Here is a 14,902-nt window from a genome sequence, read left to right on the forward strand (position 1 = left end):
CTGAACATCATTAATTATTGGAGAAGTATCATTTACATATACAGATATACTGAACATAAATTTTAAATGTACAGCCAAAGGTCAGTGGCGGCAAAATGGTTTTCTTCTATTTCTTCAATGGCTTAAAGGTTATTTTCTTTTGTATTTAAATTCTGATAAAGCATAATTCATCTCCTGAATAGAATTTGAATTAGCTCTCCACTGAAGGATCTCCCTCGAGACTCTCTTCAGACAAGAGTGCTTTAGTCTTATTACAACAGAAAGGGGCAGGAGAAATTATAATTCTAGTTCTTTTCTGCTATTTTCTTAACACTGCATTACATTTCTGTCATCTTTTTTTTTTTTTTTTGAAGGCCACTGACTTTATTGATTTAAAAAACTTTACAAGGACAGTAACTATTCTGCCAAAAAAAGGAGCCAAATAGCATAAAACAGACCAGTGGGGGCAGGGGGTGAAAGAAGGGCCAGGAATCCACTCGGAAAAGCTGAAATTGTTGACACGAAACTGGCAGGGGAACAAGGGAGATGCATGCAAGAGCGGGAATTTCAAAAAAGTTGAAATGGTGAGGGGAGAGAACTCCCAGAAGACCTTGAAGTACATCAAAAGTGAGTACAACAGCAATCTCTTCCTTTGTAGAGGACAGGGGAGGAGTCCCCATGCGGCTGCAAACTCCGGAGACTCAATGCTGGGGCTAGGGACTGGGGGCTCCCCAAGAGAGCCTCACAAGAAGGCGTCGCACCACTCTCGAAGGCACCTGAAGCAGTCCCGGGACTGCTTGGCATTGGCACCACATGTGTCCTTCAGCCATTCCCGGAAGAGATCTTCATCTTTCTTTAGCACCAGAAACTGGCCAAGGACCACATAGGCCTTGTCAAAGCCCCTTTCCTCCAGCTTCTTGCCCAAGACTTCACCAATCCCGGCCAGGCTTCCCACTGGCTTTTCCCCCATGGGCTCTGCCACGAAGTCTCGGTGCTTTTGGGAGGTTGTCATCTTGATCAGCTTAATCGGCAGCTCCGGCTCCTGTAACGGCTCCTCCCGCCACCCGGCTGCTCCCACCGATACCGCCAACCCACTAGCCATTTCTGTCATCTTTATTCTACTCCTCACTATCTTGAATGACTACATTCTATTCCTCACTCTTTCTGCCTAATAGACTGTAATGTCCATGAGGATGTATCTTTTAATACTCCTAAAAGCTTAAAACCACATTCTATTCACAGTTGAATCTAAACTTCATTTATGATCTCAAAAACGAAACTTTCTCTTCCCATCATACATTCTTGACTTTCTACTTCTGCACATTTACCCTTAACAGGCATTTGCCCTCACCTACTCCTAAATTTCCCAGTCTTGCCTCAGGATGAGTCCATCATTTCCTTTTCTCTTTCATTGTTTCCATCTTAGGCTAATCGGTAAAGTTAGCCATTTTATTGATGTTAGTCCTCTTCTGTCTTCAACTCTTTCTTCTTTAACATTAGTTTACACAGATGAAAACCTATTCTGTCCTGGTCATGATATTAGACATTCTGCTCGTTGTAAAAACAAACAAAATCTGTTTGATTACTGGAGAAAGAGAACCCCAGACAAAGGCAAGCACAAATGAAAGAACACAATATATTTGGACAATTTTATATAATTTTATTGCTCTACATTAAAAAGATGAAGGTTGAATTTTATAAAGTCAAGTTCCAGATGGCAAGGGTCTTCTATTTCCTGAGAATGTTACATAAAGGGAGTGGCATAATCCTATTTGGGTTTTCAAAAGCCCCTTTGCTGGGAAAGGTTTGAAGGGGAAAAACTCACAGTCTAACAGCTTAGCAGCCATTTGGCTAGTTTGAAGAAATAATAGAAACCAGTAATCAGTAAAAGAGAGATTGCAAAGAGAGATAAGTGAGAAAATTTTAAGGAGTAGAGTGAAAAAGACTGGTTAACCAACTACAGGTTATAGGTATTAATAAAAAAAGAATTCAAGTTGACTCTAAGTTTCCCAATCTGACCATCCAAATGGATAGTAATTCTAACCAGAGAGGTAGGATACTTTAAAGAATGTGAGACAATTATAATCTCTGACCTATTGAGTTGGGTCCATCGACATAGATACACCAAATGGAGGTATCTAGAAATCTGATAGAATAGGCCGTAGACCTCTAAGGACGGCTTCTAATAATCTCTGCCTCTTGATACTGATGCCCTTTTGTGATCCCCTGCCCTTGAATGTGGGCTGGACCTATGACTCACTTCTACAATACTGAAGATGGCAGAAGTGGTGGTATATTCGTTTCCTGTGGCTGTCATAACAAATAACCACGAACTGGATGACTTAAAACAACAGAAATGTATTCTGTCATAGTTTTGGAGGTCAGAACTGAAATCAAGGTGTCAGGAAGGCTACACTGCCTCTAAAGGCTCATAGGGAGATTTTGTTCCTTGCCTCTTCCAGGTTCTGGTGGCTCCAGTGGTCCTTGACGTGTGGTGGCATCACACGAGTCCTTGCCTCTGCCTTCACAAGGTCTTCTCCTCTCATAAGGACACAAGTCATTAGATTACTAGGGCTCCTCTAGTTAATCCAGGATGTTTGCACTCAAGATCCTTAGTTGAATTACATCTTCAAAGACTCTTTACAAATGTCACATTCACAAATACCACAGGTTAGGACTGGAACATATTTTTGGGGGCCATCACTCAACTCACTGCACATGGAATGACACTTCCTACATTTGGTTGTAAAGGAATGTTGTTTCCATAGGCGTGCTCACTTTTGCTCCCTCTTGGACTGCTTGTGCCAGGTAAAACTAGCTTCCATACGGTGAGGCAGCCCTACAGAGAGGGCCCCCCCTCCATGGCTGAGCCTGGAAGTGGACTCTTCAGTCCCAGGTGAGCTCTGAAATGACTGTAGTTCCAGCTGACAGCATGACCGCAGCATCATGAGAGACCAGAGCCAGAGGCACCGCTAAACTGTGTCCAGACACCATAAGATAATACACAAGCACTGTTTTAAGCTGCTAAGTTCTGAAGTGATTTACCATACAGCAACAGAAAACTAATACGGAGCTCACAAAAATGTCAAGGCTCGGTCAAAAAGAATTAAGACAAGCCATGGAAATGATTCAGGTTAGCATTTAAGAAATATTTATAGAGTATCCTCTATAAAACTAACATTGTGGTGGGTTTTATTTAGATCTAAGTTTATAACTGTAATGATAAATGAGGAGCCAATCCTCAAGAATCTTAGAGTCTCTGGGAATAACAGACAAGACCACATGCACGGTATGACAGAGGAATGTAAACTGGGTTAAGGTACATAGCACATAGAAGGATCTGGTCCAGGTTCCAAAAGTGAGAGAAGACTTCCTGGAGAAAGTGAATTCTTAGCTTCCACAAACGGCCCTACCTATAACTAGGTATTATCAAAGTTCCCTTCCTTTCAACAATGAAAATTTTAAATACCTCTAAGTAATAAGGACACTTTTCCTGTCCATTACACTAAGACTCCTATAATAAATTTATCTAAGCTTTTAGGGCAAGAACATATATCTACTTCTGCCGTGCTGAAAAGGCTAAAGCTGAATTATATATACAGTGATTATTAATCTTTAATCATAGTTCATGTTTTGTTTGGTATAACTTGTTTTTACCCTTACTGTACTTTTACTTTCATTTTAAGGAAACTCAAATCAATTTTAATAATAAATAAATGAATCCTCAATTATATAAGGAATTGCAATGAAAGCTACAAACAAAACACAGCGAGAGAGGGCAGAAAAATCCTCAGTGTTCAAAACCAAACCTATAATTTTACCAAGAAAAAAAATCCCTTTTGCTCTATTTTCCCCATTTTTCTTAATTCCAACAACATGCCCCTCTTGCCTAATGTAAAAGACCCCCCCTTAACCCCCCCCGCACTTATACCACTGCCTTGGTTTTTTTTTTTTTTCAGTCAGATGTTTGCTTCCTCTTTTTTTTAATTTTATTTTATTATGTTATGTTAATCACCATACATTACATCATTAGTTTTTGATGTAGTGTTCCATGATTCATTGTTTGTGTATAACACCCAGTGCTCCATGCAGTACGTGCCCTCTTTAATACCCATCAACAAGCTAACCCATCCTCCCACCGCCCTCCCCTCTAGAACCCTCAGTTTGTTTCTCAGAGTCCATAGTCTCTCATGGTTTGTCTCCCCCTCCAATTTCCCCCCTTCATTTTTCCCTTCCTACTATCTTCTTTTTTTTTTTTTAACATATAATGTATTATTTGTTTCAGAGGTACAGGTCTGTGATTCAAGTCTTACACAATTTACAGCGCTCACCATAGAACATACCCTCCCCAATGTCTATTACCCAGCCACCCCATCCCTCCCACCCCCACCACTCAGCAACCTTCAGTTTGTTTCCTGAGATTAAGAATTCCTCATATCAGTGAGATCATATGATACATGTCTTTCTCTAATTGACTTATTTCGCTTAGCATAATACCCTCTAGTTCCATCCACATCATTGCAAATGGCAAGATTTCAATTTTTTGATGGCTGCATAATATTCCATTGTGTATATATACCACATCTTTATACATTCATCTGTCGATGGACATCTTGGCTCTTTCCAAATTTGGCTATTGTGGACATTGCTGCTATAAACACTGGGGTGCATGTACCCCTTCGGATCACTACATTTGTATCTTTTGGGTAAATACCCAGTAGTGCAATTGCTGGGTCATAAGGTAGCTATATTTTCAACTTTTTGAGGAACCTCCATACTGTTTTCCAGAGTGGCTGCACCAGCTTGCATTCCCACCAACAGTATAGGAGGGTTCCCCTTTCTCCACATCCTTGCCAACATCTGTAGTTTCCTGACTTCTTAATTTTAGCCATCTGACTGGTGTGAGGTGGGGTACCTCACTGAGGTTTTGATTTGGATTTCCCTGATGCCAAGTGATGGTGAGCACCTTTTCAGGTGTCTATTGGCCATTTGGATGTCTTCTTTGGAAAAATGTCTGTTCATGTCTTCTGCCCATTTCTTGATTGGATTATATGTTCTTTGGGGGCTGAGTTTGAAAAGTTCTTTATAGATTTTGGATACTAGCCCTTTATCTGATATGTCATTTGCATATCTTTTCCCATTCTGTCGGTTGTCTTTTGGTTTTGTTGACTGTTTCCTTTGCTGTGCAAAAGCTTTTTATCCTGATGAAGTCCCAATATCCCAATAGTTCATTTTTGCCCTTGCTTCCCTTGCCTTTGGCGATGTTTCTAGGAAGAAGTTGCTGCGGCTGAGGTCGAAGAGGTTGTTGCCTGTGTTCTCCTCCAGGATTTTGATGGACTCCTGTCGCACATTTAGGTCTTTCAACCATTTTGAGTCTATTTTTGTGTGTGGTGTAAGGAAATGGTCCAGTTTCATTCTTCTGCATGTGGCTGTCCAATTTTCCCAACACCATTTGTTGAAAGACTGTCTTTTTTCCACTGGACATTCTTTCCTGCTTTGTCGAAGATTAGTTGAATACAGAGTTGAGGGTCCATTTCTGGGCTCTCTATTCTGTTCCACTGATCTATGTGTCTGTTTTTGTGCCAGTACCATACCATCTTGATGATGACAGCTTTGTAATAGAGCTTAATGTTGGGAATTGTGATGCCACCAGCTTTGCTTTTCTTTTTTCAACATTCCTCTGGCTATTCGGGGTCTTTTCTGGTTCCACACAAATTTTAGGACTATTTGTTCCATTTCTCTGAAAAAAGTGGATGGTATTTTGAAAGGGACTGCATTGAATGTGTAGATTGCTCTAGGTAGCACTGACATCTTCACAATTTTTGTTCTTCCAATCCATAAGCATGGAACGTTTTTCAATTTCTTTGTGTCTTTCTCAATTTCTTTCATGAGTATTTTATAGTTTTCTGAGCACAGATGCTTTGCCTCTTTGGTTAGATTTATTTCTAGGTATCTTATGGTTTTGGGGCAATCGTAAATGGGATCAATTCTTTAATTTCTCTTTCTTCTGTCTTGGTGGTGCTGTATAGGAATGCCACTGATTTCTGTGCATTGATTTTATATCCTGCCACTTTACTGAATTCCTGCATGAGTTCTAGCAGTTTTGGGTGGAGTCTTTTGGGTTTTCCACATAAAGTATCACATTATCTGCAAAGAGTGAGAGTTTCACTGCCTTGGTTTTTATTTACACTATTCTCACCCTAGATAAAATTTCCATTGCTTCTTGTTTGAATTCTTCCAACGTTTAGAAACACTGCTTCCTCGGTAACCTTGATCAGACTTCATGTCTTTGAGGAAACCCCACCAGTTGATAATCTAGTACCTGCATCTTTACATAATTAGTTACCAACTAGTCTATCTAAAAATGTGAATAATTGTGAGCGCCTGAGTGGCTCAGTTGGTTAAGCATCTGCCTTCGGCTCAGGTCATTATCTCAGGGTCCAGGGATCGAGCTACACCTCCCCGGGCTCCCTGCTCAGTGGGGAGTCTACTAATCCCTCTGCCCCTCCCCCCTCAAATAAATAATTGAAATATTTTTTTAAAAATGTGATTCAATTATTACACAATTTATTTGTTGGTCATGCATGTCTCATCCCCCACACTAAAAGTTCCTCAGGAATAAAGATTATGTCTTCATCTTTTTTTCTACAGTTCCTCAAGTTCTTCAAGTACTTGGCAAACAGCAAGTGTTTAACAAATGCTGATGAAAATAAAAGGAAAAGTCTACAAATCATTCTCCCTTCCTTTGGGTTTGCTCTCCCTTCCTTAGTCTAACACACATACCACTTCTATATTAAGCTTCTTAGAGGACTGCATGAACCATCTGATTCCCCTGCAATTGTTCCTTCAATGTATAATGATGAAATATAAATGCCTAAGTAGAGAAGTCCAAATACAGAACATATTTCCCATCACTCTGCTCTATCTACCTTATCTTTCCTATTTCCTGAATACCCCCCTTTCTTTCTCAGCTGTGTATCTTTGCTCCAACTTCACCCTCCATTTAAATGCTCACCCATCAAAGTTCTACCTACTCTAAAAAGCACAACTCAACTGGGCTCTCATTTGTGAAGTGTTCTTGGCACCTAGCACATTCTACTTTTACCTAAGGAACTGAAATATGTTTCTTATCTTGCCACATTTTTTTTAAAGATTTTATTTGTTTATTTGAGAGAGAGAGAATGAGAGAGAGAGAGAAAGCACAAGAGGGAAGAGGGTCAGAGGGAGAAGCAGACTCCCCGCTGAGCAGGGAGCCTGATGCGGGACTCGATCCCGGGACTCCAGGATCATGACCTGAGCCGAAGGCAGTCGCTTAACCAACTGAGCCACCCAGGCGCCCATCTTGCCACATTTTATTGAAAATTGAAAGAGATAAGAAAATACTTCTATACCTTCCTGTCCTTAATGTCTACTATCACAACCACCATCAATAATAATCAAATAATCATAGCACTTAGGCTTAGTACAGTAATAAATTTTCACTAAATACTAATTGAATAAAATATATTTGTTATTACTTATAAATAATGTATTTTTAGACAGTGCAGAAAGTTATACATATGTAATATTTGCTTTTCTTATACACTTCGTTATGTAAGGGATATATTGGCCGAATATATGTGAATAGAGAGTGCTACTGCTTACAAGTAAAATTTAGATTATTGACTTAATTTTGAATTTCTTCTGCAACACAAACTAGGTTTTGTTTGGGAATTTCTTTGAATGAAAATATTTTAAGTCATGGAACAACAAACATTTTCAAAAATGGTAACGAAAACTGTAAAAACTGTAACTCATTACTACTTTCTGGAGGCAAATTCAGAAATAATAAAAAGCCTTTGAAATATTATAGCCATTGAGTCAGTGATGCTAATTTTAGTAACTCTCCCAATGCAAAATGAGTGACATACATACCAATCTATCTATAAAGATACTGTCTGAATAATAAACACAATCTAAAAAATATTTTTAAATTATTTATGTTTATATTAACAAAAAATGTGAAACATTAATTCATATTCTCAGAACAAAATAGATTTGTGACAAAAATAATAAAGAAATTCAGCAAAGAATACATATCCCAACTTTGTTTAAAGGGGAAAACCAACAAAACATTAAGTGATATAGAACAAAATGATAACAGAAGTTTTTTGTTTTTATTTATTTTTATTGTTTTTAAGTAGGCTCCATGCCCAGTGTGAAGCCCAGCTCGGGGCTTGAACTCACGACCCTGAGAGCCAGACCTCAGCCGAGATCAAGAGTCGGACACTTAACCGACCGAGCCACACAAGCATCCCAAGAAGTTATTTTTACAAAAACAGGCTCATTTGTGATTTTAATTGTATTTTGCTTTAATGTATTTTACCATATTCTGCAATAAAACTATCTTTTTAAATATTTGGTACAAAATAAAAACATTGTTTATAGTTTCAAATCTTTTTTCAAAATGGTGGTGAGTATATAAACAATCACATATTCTTACCTGGGAGTATTTGAATATAGCTGAAAGAATATGCAGACGCTTGACTTTGAACAGTTTCAATCATACAGTTGCCGTTTGAGTTCCTCAATCACTTTCTCTCCTCTATCGGAAGGAATCACACATAACTAAAAATAAAATTAAAATTGGACTGAGTAGAATTAACCAATAATTACATTTATGTGTATTTTAATTCAGAGCTTACGGTACATATTCTAAAATTCTAAGTATGTTTCTTGTGAAAGTTCAAGAAAGTTACCTAATAAAAAAACAGTGGTAAAGCGTGTAATTTTTTTGAAAAGATAAAGTAACAGATTGCTAAATAAGGTCAAATACCAAAATTGCTAGATAATAAGTTAAGTGTTTTAACTCAGGTATGTTACTATGAAAGCACAGTGATGGCTGGTTGACAATACACCCCCCCTCCCCCTGCAGGCTTCGCAGCTAGCCCCTGCTATCTCCTCCAGTCAGCAGCTAATTAAACCAAACAAGTGCATACTCTGTCCCTGATTAAGAAGATGAAACAGAATTTTAGAAAGCACTGATCTATTTTAACTTTCATTCCACTTCCACTGCTAAGGAGAAGCATTTAGGTAACTTATCCTTCTATTCATTCTCATGCTATATGAGGCTGATTAAGATTTTTACATTTTTTATTCCAGCAGACGAAAGGAAAAAGCCTTTCCAGATGCAACACAAATTATGCCTTCCCTTAATTTGGTCACTTCAAATGTACCTCTGACATAAATTTCAAATACTAGCAAAAATATTCACAGTATAGTATCTCTTCTTGTCAAAATAGCTGTTTTTTCTGTTTTGTTTTGGCAAAAATACAAAAATGTATCTCACTCTTTTGTTCTGCTTCCTTCCATAACTTTAATACAGACTGTTGGTAAAGCCAGATCTATATTTTTGACTTTCTTAAATTTTAGACTAAAAGCAGATCTCAAATATTTTATTTCTGCCTCTTTGTGTCTAAGCCATGTGAATATTCTGAACGCTACCTTTCTCCCCCTTAGCTACAATTTTCTTTAGAAGTCTGTTTGTCTATTTTTTCACGCTATTCCGGTTCATTTTCTAACAAAACTTTAGAAAGAAAAGAAAAGATCTTCGTTTAGGTGGCCCCAGAGGCAAAGTCTGATGTAATAATTCAAGTAAATGAGTTTGTTTGGGAGACACTAAAGGAAAGGGGTTACAGACAGATCACCAACAACATCTACCACAACAGACAATGACTGTAAAATTGAAATGAAAATATGAGCATGGTTTATTGTAAGGCCACATACGGGTATTTTATAATTTTAGTGAAAAAAAGTTTATCTACCCAGTGATGCCTATTATTTATTAAATCACATGGTACTCTCTTAGCGTTTACTAAATCTTAGGGTATTTATATGATACAATTCATTTTCTCGTTCCTCAAAATGTAAAGGCTCCATTACCACATACCTCCAGCTTTAGAATTCAAACATGACACAGCTAAAAGGTAACCGTGAAACTGTGTCATGATTTCCAAAGTGACTAACTAGATCATTTTTCTGTTTTGTTTTAGGGAGAAGGGAGAAAAGGAGAGACAAAATTAGTTCTTTTTTAACAATGATAATTTCTCTATTTTGTGCAAATATTGGTCTTATGAAAATAAGTAAGAAAGAAATCCCCCAAGATAACATAAGTAACAAGACTATTCCAAAAAAATCCCATTCCAAGATATTATAGGAAAGTAAATATTTTCCTTAAAGTGGTTAATTCAATTTAACATCCCCACAGTTTGTATTTCTATCTCAGATTGACTAAAATCCAGTCTTACTGAGAAAATGTTTTCAGCCTAGAATATATTATGCAATGTGACAGAATAAAGAAGAGCACGAAAATACCCACATTAAAAAACAAGAATGAACTTGTGCCTACTTCTATCTTTCTTCTTGCAAGAAAATGACATATACTCTGAAGTGGATTGTTCCATGTCTGATATGATTAAATTTGTGCACATAAAGAGCATTTTCAAATATTCTTGCAAAAAATGAGATGTGCTTATGGGTTGTTCTTTTGATTATATTTTTATTTTAAAATATAAAATCTTGTTTCCAACTTGAGTGATTCTTAAAATTTTAGTATGAACATAATACACTCAATTTCATCTTATTTTGCCACCATTTATTATACGCTGATATGAAATTTGAAGATGTATGTGAAATTAAGTGATGCCAATCATTTCTTTACCAGAACCTTCATTTTTCCCAACAGTGCTAGTTTAAGAAACTAACATGGTTAACACTGCAATATGACTAGATGCTTCAATCTGTTAATGCAACATGGTATCTTTAAGTATTTCACACACAGTAAAACCAACTAAAACAAACAAGCCAGGCTAAGACATATTTCTTGTCATGAAATGAAATGGAAACCAGCATTATCATGATCTTAAAACTTTCTCAAAATCATTTTGCTACTTATTTTTCTTTTTATAGCTACCCCCAAGAACTTAGCAATATCTCAAACTAATTTACAAAATGTTGCAAAAGAAAGTTTTCCTAGATACTCATCTTTTATTCTCTCTGGGCATCTAAATTCAAAATATACAAAAGCAGATCTTTGGCCTGTGATTTTCTTTTTCCTTTTTTTTTTTTTACTTTGTCCTGTTATTTTAATTAAGTAAATACTGTAATGTTCATTCTAATTATTCAAGCAGAAACCTGGAGTTATTATAATCCCTCATTTTCTTTACCCATAGTCATAAAGTTAAATCAGAATAAATTCGATTCTACTTAATACAAAAGACCCCATTTTGTTTCTTCTCCCAGTTTACATCTTCACCAACCCATTAGCAGTCAGCCATGAGCTGACTAACAAGTAAGCTGGTCATATCACCCTCTGGACAAAGTCCAAATGACTTAGCATGCGTTAGCATCTTAGTCCAGATGCCTTAGAATCTTTTCTTAATGATGTCTTCTCAAATGTTTTCACTCTAATGCCCCAGGGAAAAGGGTATAAACTGTCATAGTGGCTTGGGGCAATCATTTCTTGTTCATTTTAGTCTTCTCACTGAGGCAGTGGCATATATATATTCATAACTATACCCCTATGCTCTAAGGAATGTAAAGTTGGAAAATTAATTTAGTTCATTAGACAAATATTCATTGAGCATGTACTGAATACCCAATTGTATCAGTCATTCGGGAGAAGAAAATAAGTCCACGTCCACCTTTGGATTTGTCAATTGATAAGGATGATGTTAATGGCAAGTTCAAATGCTGAAGAAACATAGAGAATGTTTAGGAAAGTCCTGCTAGAAAAGATGGAATCTGTGAACCTTCAGTTTAGAAGTCACCCAATGAAGAAACTGGGAAAGGCCATAGTTGGCAGAGGGAACATCATAAGCAAAGGCAAAGGAATAAGAAACAACACGCCACCTTCAAGGATAGGCAAGTGGTTAGGTATATAGGATTTGAAAAGAGAATGTTTACAAAATTGTTTTAGAAGAGATTTTAGCAGTAAGGTAAGGCCATATCGTGAAGGTTCTTGAATGCCATGCCGTGAAATTTGGATTTTACCCTAAAGATGGTAGGAATATGATAAAACAGGGAAATGGCGCAAGAAGATATGTATTTTAGGAAGATCATGTGGCAAATGTGGCTCTTAGGAGATCATGAAAAAGAGAAGATGAGATAAGCAAACTGTTCCTTAGAAATCTATGTATATTTGTTAAATGGTAATGCAAAATAGAAATAGACTCTAGGCATTCATATTTGTAAGATGTAAACCTGGAATGGTGCTTGGGATTTAATTTATGTAGGAACGGAGCAAGACCAAGACAACTCTGGCCTTGGGCTTTCCTATTCTCAGAGATGTCAGTCCGGACCAAGAACTCCTACCATCTGTTGTCATTCAATGTGCAAGTTAAGTTCCCTTTCCTCAGCTCTCATTATGGAAAGAAAAAAGTGACAGAGGATGACACATGACAAACTATTTCAGAATTAATAACAATTTTAAATTCGCCAATTTAAAAACAAATTCAACCTATTTCTTTCCTCTGCATTTGACATGAAACTTTAGAGGTGCTTTCAAGCTGTCACCAGCAGGAAATTTTCCTAATTAGAAGAAGTAGGAGAACAATTATCAAGTCATTCACCCTTTCTGGTGAAATTGGTGGGAAACCATATTTTTCAGCCTAAGTAGGTTAAGGTAGAGCCTTTGTTCTTTTTTAACATTAACTCTTCACAAACTCTGGTCTCTCAAATATTAAGAACCTTTTATGTAAGAAACACAGCCCAGGCAATGAGATGGATCCGAATGCTGACAACAGGCGCCACAAGTTAAAAATTCATGACTTGAGTTAATGAATGATGTAGGGCAGAGTGAAATTCATAGTACGGTAGAGAAACTTTTTTAATGCAATAGGAATGCAATAAGAATAAACTAAATCTGATTAGGGAAAGGGATGGATATCTTAGCAATGTTTGGAGGAATGGGGAAAAAAGAAGAGCAAGAGAGCAACAGGAAAGCTATTCTCCCTCAGTCAGTCATCAAAAGTTCTGGGATTTACTCTGTTTGAGCCAGGAAGGTGACATGCACATCCCCAACCAATCACTGGGAGTGCAGAGTCATTGAGTCACTTTGGCCAACCAGGGTGCATTCTTGGAGATACAGATATGGTCAGTTCTCCTAAATCACACGGCTACTACACAAGATAAAGGTGATTCCACCAAGGAAATCTAACTTATTATAAATACAGTGGTAGGGAAATTAACAAATGAACACTAACTATACATCATATGAATTTAGAAAGAAAGACATAAGATATTCCATACACAGCAGTATTCATTGTGCCTGGCACATAAAAACAGGACTTAGTAATTCACAATCATTTTATTTCTGCTATCATTCCATACTTTCATATTACAAAGAAAACTGCAATACATATCACATAAATATTTGTGTTCATCTCAAATTATTGCCTTATTAATGCTTCCGAGAAGTGAAATTACTAGTTCAAAAGTATTTGCTCTTTCAGGTGTTTTCATACACATCATTAAGTTGTTTTCTAGAAAGATAAACCAACAAAGGCTTCCACCAACAGCAGATGATGATGCTAATTGCAGCCATCCTTGCCAGCAATGATTTTTTTCTTAATCTTTGACAATTTAATTGTTCAAAAATTTCTCTTTTTCTAAAATGTGTATTTCTTTAACTGTAAGTAAGGTACAACTTTAATTTATTAAATACTTCTTTTATAATTTTTATTTTCCTTTTGGTGTGTTGTCTTTATATTTTTATGAGGTTTTTTGAGATTTTGATACAAATATATACCTCAGGACCTTTGGATTTTTTATTCCCTCTGTCTTCATTGCTCTTCTCCCAAGTAACTACTTCATCACTCAATTCCGTCATTAGATAAGGAAAGGTTGGTTTTCAGTTTCCCTTAATGTCAGTTATATATTTTACCTACAAAATAATGTCAGTTGTTAGTCCTCACTTTAAGATCTTAGCTATGAGCTCATACAAAGGCATTAAAGCAGCTAACTCATTATCAAAGATGTCAAAGAATTTTATTTAATGGTTATATCTGTCCAATATATTGTATAAATTTAATTAGTTTTAATTTTTTAATTAATCATATTATTTAGTTCTAATACTAGGATTATTTCTAAAACACTGCAAACATGGATTTCAACACCACGTTCTTTAAAAACAGAATTTTTTCCAAATATTCTCCATATTTTAAACTCCTTCTGTCCTTCCTTCTTCCCTCTTTTCTCCTTCTTACTTCCTCTGCACTCTTCTTTACTTCCTTTATCTCAGAAAACAAAATCATGAGTTACTATTCTTTACTGTAGCATTTTAATATATCAAAACATACTCAGGAGACTAAAAAAAATTTATAAAACACCTATGTTAAAAGCCAACCTTAATATTTGAAGATCTTTATTACTAAAAAAGTTGCAAAACTAAATAAATATATTTCAATGTTTGTGGAAATGAAGCACCTCTTCAATAAATGCTCTTATAAAGCATTTTTGTAAATAGCCACACAATAGAGACTGCTGCAATGAAGGAAATCAAGAAACTGTGGTTGATTCCTTAATAAAAAATTGGGGCAGAAAATACTCATTAACTTGGGTTACATAAAAAGTCATTAGTTTAATTTTTCCAGTCCTGTGGAGTTTAATTTTATTCATGTTAATATCTATGAAGTACGTAATGTATTTAAAGGCAAATTTCAGTGAGCTGTAATTCAGTGTTCCTATTTCCCACAGTTGAGGTGGAGGCTGGGAAGGAGATTTTTATTCATCTTTGTCTCTACTCTAAATTAATCGCAATAAACCATGACTGGATATAATTAACCTAAATTATACAAACACTGCTCAATAAAATCTAGAAAACCTTCTGTATCAATATAATTCAGCACATAAAAAGTACATAAATGCATCTACTATTAACTAATTA

General features: G+C 36.4%; 1 pseudogene; it reads right to left on the minus strand.

The window, feature by feature from the left end:
- Positions 1-619: 619 nt before the first annotated feature.
- On the minus strand, positions 620-1,078 carry LOC114224926 (barrier-to-autointegration factor pseudogene; annotated as a pseudogene).
- Between the last annotated feature and the right edge of the window lie 13,824 nt (positions 1,079-14,902).

The sequence above is a fragment of the Eumetopias jubatus genome, unplaced genomic scaffold, assembly GCF_037043125.1.
Source record: "Eumetopias jubatus isolate StellerSeaLion01/CBP00866 unplaced genomic scaffold, mEumJub1_p1.0 scaffold_3, whole genome shotgun sequence".
NCBI classification, from domain to species: domain Eukaryota; kingdom Metazoa; phylum Chordata; class Mammalia; order Carnivora; family Otariidae; genus Eumetopias; species Eumetopias jubatus.